This window comes from Hemiscyllium ocellatum, chromosome 3 (genome assembly GCF_020745735.1).
Source record: "Hemiscyllium ocellatum isolate sHemOce1 chromosome 3, sHemOce1.pat.X.cur, whole genome shotgun sequence".
In the NCBI taxonomy this organism is placed as follows: Eukaryota; Metazoa; Chordata; class Chondrichthyes; order Orectolobiformes; family Hemiscylliidae; genus Hemiscyllium; species Hemiscyllium ocellatum.
The window spans coordinates 54,479,379-54,486,152 of NC_083403.1; positions in this window are offsets into that span (position 1 = coordinate 54,479,379).

Sequence of the window (6,774 nt, forward strand, 5' to 3'; positions counted from 1 at the left end):
ATCTTTGAAGTCCCAGGCACCACTCATGTTGCAAGTTCACCCACCTTATTCTGGATGCTCCTGGTGTTGAAATAGACACACTTCAAACCACCTTCCTGCCTGCCGATTCACTCTTGCGACCTTGAAACCTTATTCATGACCTCACTACTCTCAACCCCCTGTACACTGGAGCTACAATCCTGGTTCCCATCCCCTTGTTGAATTTGTTTAAATCCTTCTAAAGAGCATTAGCAAAGCTCCCTCCCAGGATATTGGTACCCTTCTGGTTCAGGAGTAGACCATCCCATTTAGAGGTCCCACGTACCCCAGAACAGTGTGGAGAGTACACTGTTAGAGCTGCAGAGAAGATGTGGAGAGATACATCAGAAGTAATGTTTGAGTGGTCCATTCAAAAGTCTGATAACGGTGGGGAAGAAACTGTTCTTGAAACTACTCATGCATGTGTTCAAACCTTTATATCTTCTGCATGAAGGAAGAGGGTGAAAGAGAATATAAATGGGGTGGGAGGGGAATTGATTATGTTGGTTGCTTTTCTGAGGCAGAGGGAAATATAGATGAAGGAAATGGATGGAAGGTTGGTTTGTTTGATGGATTGGGCTGTGTTTATGACTCTCTGTTAATTTCTTGCAGTCTTGGGAAGAGCAGTTTCCATGCCACGCTGTGATGATTCCAGAAAGGATGCTTTCTATGGTGCATCTATAAAAATTGGTAAGAGTCCTTGTGGACATGCCAACTTTTCTTAGCCTCCTGAGGAAGTAGAAACATAGTTGTGCTTTCTTGATGTGGGTGGGCCAGGACAGATATTTGCTGATTAACAGTCCCAGGAACTTGATTCTCTTGATCATCTCCAACTCAGCACCATTGAGGTGTGCCCTCCACTCTGGTTCCTGAAATCAATGACCGGCTCCTTTGTTTTGCTGACATTGATGTCTTTACACCATGCTGCTAAGCATCCATCTCTTTCTTGTATTCCGATATTGTTTGAGATCCAACCCACAAAGGTGGTGTCATCAGCCAACTTGTAAAGAGTTGAGGTAGAATGTGGCCACACAGTCATGAATGTATAAAGGGGTATAGCAGAGGGCTGAATACGCAGCCTTGCGGGACACAGATGTTGAAAATTATGGTGGAACATGTATTGCTGCTTATTCTTACTGATTGCAATCTATGGGTGAGCAAGTCGAAGACCCATTTATGGACAAGGGAGCCAACATCTGAGTCTTGAATTTTAGGGATGAATTTATTGGAATTATGGTGTTGAAGGTGAAGGTAGACAATAAGTAGGAGCCTAATGTAGGTCCTTGTTATCCAGATGTTCCAAGAATATGTGTAGGGCCAGAGAGATGGTGATGGCTGTGGACCTGTTGCACCAGTAGGCGAATTGCAAAGGATCAAGGCAATCTGGTAGGGTGGAGTTGATGTGAGCTATGACTAACCTCTCAAAGCACTTCATAATTATGGCAGTTAGAGCCACTAGGGAGCAGTTATTGAGATATACTGCACATTTTCTCCTTGGTACTTGGTTCTTCTTGAAGTGGGTAGGGACTTCGGATCGTAGTAAGGAGAGTAACAAATAAAAAAATAAGTTTGGAGGGTTGGTACACAGCTTTGGGCCTCTTAAGGGTCAGAATATGGAAAATTCTATAATGTGACTCTCACATCTGACTATATTAATGTTCTTGTGACAAATAAGCAGAGACTCCAATCCTTCCAAATCCTCATAAAAATCCTTCATGTAAGGCTGAGATCTCATACATCCATGTTCTTATCAAATTCTTGGTCCTTTTGACATATTCTAGCAAAAGGCCTAAACTTCACCTTTTAAAGTTCAGATCTGAAAAACATAAATTGAACAAATATTTTTAGTAAATTTATCATGTGAAGTCTTGTACCATATCAAGTTGAAGAGTAACATTAGGATCCCTAATTACCAATGGGTGATTCGAGCACCCCAGCATAAATTGATTGGCCCTGCTATATGACTGGGCAGATTTGTTAAAATACTTGATTATACCAACTACCAACCTGAACAACCAGTTCCTGCCACCTCCCAACAAGCAGGCACTCAAATATACCCTTCTGGTGTAGCAACTGACTCTAAATGTACTCCTTCATGGTATGTCAGTAGAATATGAAAAGATTTTTCAGAGGCCTCTTCTCAACCCTCACCACCCATCAACTCCATTGTACTTATGGCACAGTGTGGGCTCATGAATCTTTGTATTGGTGATGACCCCGTTGCCCTACATTCAGATAATAATCCAGTATGAAAATGGAGAGGTACGATTATAATGCCTCGGATGTGACGAGTTCCTACTGAATAAATGTTGCCTCTGCTGTATGGTGATGGTTTCATACCCTCAAACCCCTCTTTGTGTATGCCCTTGAATTCCTGACTGAGAAGGCAAGGATGTCCCTCTGAACTGGTGTAAGCAGCATTAACGTGGCAGTATTGCTCCAGTCCAGTCACTTTCTCGGTGGCTATCTGTTATTGGAAACAAACAAAATGTGTAAATATAGTACACAGTTCCTGGTCACCCCAAATGTTACCTACATGCACAACCTACCCTGCAAACAGAACCTTAATTGAAAGCTCAGGAGGTTCATTGCACCTACGTTAGGCTTCATTCATCAGAAGCTGCCAACTATCGATGAAACACAAGGTGGAATTTAATCTACCCTGGTGCATTTAATTTAATCAGTCAGCTGGAGACTGTGCTCCTTTCATTCCTCTTCCCTAACCAACCCTGGATGGGAAGACTCCGGGTACTCTTCCTGTCCCACCACTAGTCGATGCCTTTGAGTAGGCAATTAATCCCAGCGCAATAGCATCTACCTGCTGCTAACAGTATTAATCCAGCAATAGGCAGAAGGCTCCCCTTGTGCTGAATGCAACAAATGGGGATTTGGTGTTTACTGGTGAAATCTGGGAATTCCATTGTCAGGTACTCAGAATCCAGCATTGAGAAATGGGGGTGGGCTCACTGAATGTCAGCCCCTTCCTACTGCCAACTCTGCAACCTTCATCCTGTCCTCACTCATCTATGGTCTACTGTACCTCACGGACCTTGGAATTTGGGTGTGCACATTATTGGCGGCTGTCACCACTTCTGCTGGCACTGCAAGCTGGCAGGTCCCAGGGAACATACTGCTAGCTGCTTCAATGTCTGATTCATGTTTAATATAGTGAACATTCCCCAGGATTGGTGATGTGGGCTGCTCATTGGCACTGCTGTTAGTAGCCCAACCCTTATCTAGGTTTTGCACGAACTCCTGTTTGAGGGCTCAGTCTTCCCAAACAAAGTGAGTGTGCTAAGCCTAGTTTACTTCGAACAGCTGTCGAGATTTACAAATGTACAGATTTATGAATATGAGGGAACCCCAGCCAATCTAGCTTAAATCCACTCCAACCACACAAGCAAATATTTGCCTTTGGATGTCAGTCCTGGTCCTGCAGGTGTAACCTGTCCAGTTTGTACTGGCCCCACCAATGCCAGACCTGGTCCCAAACTCCCAGAATCTGAAACCCTTCCCGTTGCATCATTTTTCCAGCCACATATTCATCTCATATATCCTGATTATATCTGCTCTAACTAACATGTGGCACTTGCAGTAATCCTGAGATCACTACCTCTCTGTACCTGCTGACCATGATTTGGAGATGCCGGTGTTGGACTGGGGTGGACAAAGTTAAAAATCACACAACACTAGGCTATAGTCCAACAGGTTTAATTGGAAGCACACTAGTTTTCGGAGCGTCGCTCCTTCATCAGATAATTGAAGGAACAGTGCTCTGAAGGCTAGTGTGCTTCCAATTAAACCTGCTGACCATGATTCTCCATGGATGCTCCAAGTTTGGTTTGTTTACTATTTTTCAGAATACAGAAGTGATTGAACCTTTATTTGGAAGAAGGGAATGATCTGCCTTCAGAGAACGTAGACAGACAAACTAACAGAACTGAATTTGTTTTCATTGGAGAAAGGAGAATTGAGGGGAGACTAATACAGATCTTTTAAATAATGAGCTATTTATCTTGGATGTATAGCAAAGTAATAGAGGACCCAAATACAACATTAATAAGGCCTCAAGAGAGATTTCTTTTTCCCACATTAATATTGTGTCAGTGGTCGCTTTAAACTAAAGCTGAATAAATATGTTAGGAATAGTTGGGGTAAGTCTCCAAATAGCGCATGCATGTGACACACACACACTCATACACACACACTCACACTCACACACAAACACACACACAAACACACACACACACACACACAAAACACACATACACACACACACATTAATCAAGGTTCCTCTGTATATGGATTTCAGTAAAATGTTTGATAAGGTTCCCCACAGTAGGCTATTGCAGAAAATATGAAGGTATGGCGTTGGGGGTGATTTAGCAGTTTGGATCAGAAATTGGCTAGCTGAAAGAAGACAAAGGTGGAGATTGGTGGGAAATGTTCATCCTGGAGTTCAGTTACTAGTGGTGTACTGTAAGAATCTGTTTTGGGGCTACTGATGTTTGTCATTTTTATAAATGACCTGGATGAGGGCGTAGAAGGATGGAGTAGTAAATTTGCAGATGACACTAAATCGGTGGAGTTGTAGATGGTGCAGAAGGATATTGCAAGTTACAGTGGAACATAGATAAGCAGCAGTGCTGGGCTGAGAGGTGGCAAATGGAGTTTAATGCGGAAAAATGTGAGGTGATCCACTTTGGGAGGAGTAACAGGAATACAGAATATTGGACTAATGGTAAAATTCTTGGTGGTGTAGATGAGCAGAGAGATCTCAGTGTCCATGTGCATAGATCCCTGAAAGTTACCACACATTTTGATAGGGTTGTTAAGAAGGCGTATGGTATGTATGGAAGGTTTGCAGCTGTACAAAACTCTGGTGCGGCTGCATTTGGAGTATTGCATACAGTTCTGGTCGCCACATTATAGGAAGGATGTGGAAGCATTGGAAAGGATGCAGAGGGGATTAATCAGGATGTTGCCTGGCATGGAGAGAAGGTCTTTTGAGGAAAGGCTGAAGAACTTGAGGCTGTTTTTGTTAAAGAGAAGAAGATTAAGAAGTGACTTAATAGAGTCATACAAGATTATCGGAGGATAAAGTAGGGTGTACAGTGAGAGCCTTTTTCCTCAGATGGTGATCTATGCACGTGAGGGGACATAGCTTTATACTGAGGGGTGATAGGTACAGGACAGGTGTCAGAGGTAGGTTCTTTATTTAGAAAGTATTAAGGGTATGGAATCCCCATCTGCAACAGTAGTAGACTCGCCAACTTTCAGGGGAGAAAATGAGGACTGCAGATGCTGGAGCTCAGAGTCGAGAGTGTAGTGCTGGAAAAGCACTGCGGTCAGGCAGCATCTGAGGAGCAGGGGAATTGACATTTCAGGCATAAGCCCTTGCTGCCTCAACTGCTGCGCTTTTCCAGTACTACCATCTCAACTCACCAACTTTAAGAACATTAAAATGGTCATTGGATAAATGTTTGGATGATAATGGATTGGGTATGATAGATGGGCTTCAGATTAGTTTCACAGATCGGCACAACATTGAGGGCTGAAGGGTCTGTACTATGCTGTAATGTTCTATGTTATATGTTCTATGTTCTCTTACCTTTATGCACTTTGTATGGCGTGAACTGCCTGTACAGCATGCAAAACAACAGTTTTTACTATATCTTGGTACATGTGACAACAATAAATTAGTCAATCAATCAATCCTGACATCACTGGCTGGGCCATCCTTTAATTGCCCCAAACTTGCTTGCTTGGGCCATTTCGGAGGGTGGTTAAAAGTCACCCACATTGCTGTGGGTCTGGAATTGGGTGAGGTTCCCTAAAAGATGTTAGTGAACCAAATGGGTTTTTCCAACAATCGATAATGATTCATGGTCATCATTAGACTGGCTTTTTAATCCCAGATTGTAATTTAAATTAAACTTCACCATTTGCCATAGTGGAATTTAAACCTCTGGGTTCTGGATCACCAGTGCAGAGACATAACCATTACACTACCACCTCTCTACAGTGATGGTCATGGCACTCCCAAGGAGATCCAAGATCTGAAACCCCAAAGGAGAAATATCTTTCCTTTAGCACGCTATGCCAAAGATGTCTTTCAAGGATAGAAAGTTTTGTTTTAAAGTTTGCCAGTGAAAACTAATTTGCAGTGAACATTGGCAAACAGCCCAGATAGTAACAGTGATTGTGCAGTTAATTGTGCTCTTGTCTTGAGATAATTCCCTCAACACCCAAACTCTCCTGTTCCTTACCAGATGCCAATTCTTTCTGATAAGTGATCTTATTCTCAGTGCAATAATACAGCTAAACAATAACAGACAGCAGAAAGTCAAGAATGCATGAGTTTAATAGACAATAGAAGAAATATAACAAAAAGCCTCATTTCACCAAAACATGCATTTATATGATTTGGAGATACCAGTGTTGGACTGGGGTGGACAAAGTTAAAAATCACACAATACCAGGTTATAGATCAACAGGTTTATTTGGAAGCATTAGCTTTTAGAACACTGCTCCTCCATCAGGTAGTTGTGAAGTATAAGATCATAAGACATAGAATTTATAACAAAGGTTTACAGTGTGATGTAACTGAAATGATATTTTGAAAAAGAGCTAGATTGTTTGTTAAGTCTCTCATCTTTTAGAAAGACCATGTTGGTTTCAGATCTTTCATATGTAAATCACAAAACATTTTTTTTAAAGTTACATTCTGAAGTGAACTTTAACAATTGATGTCAT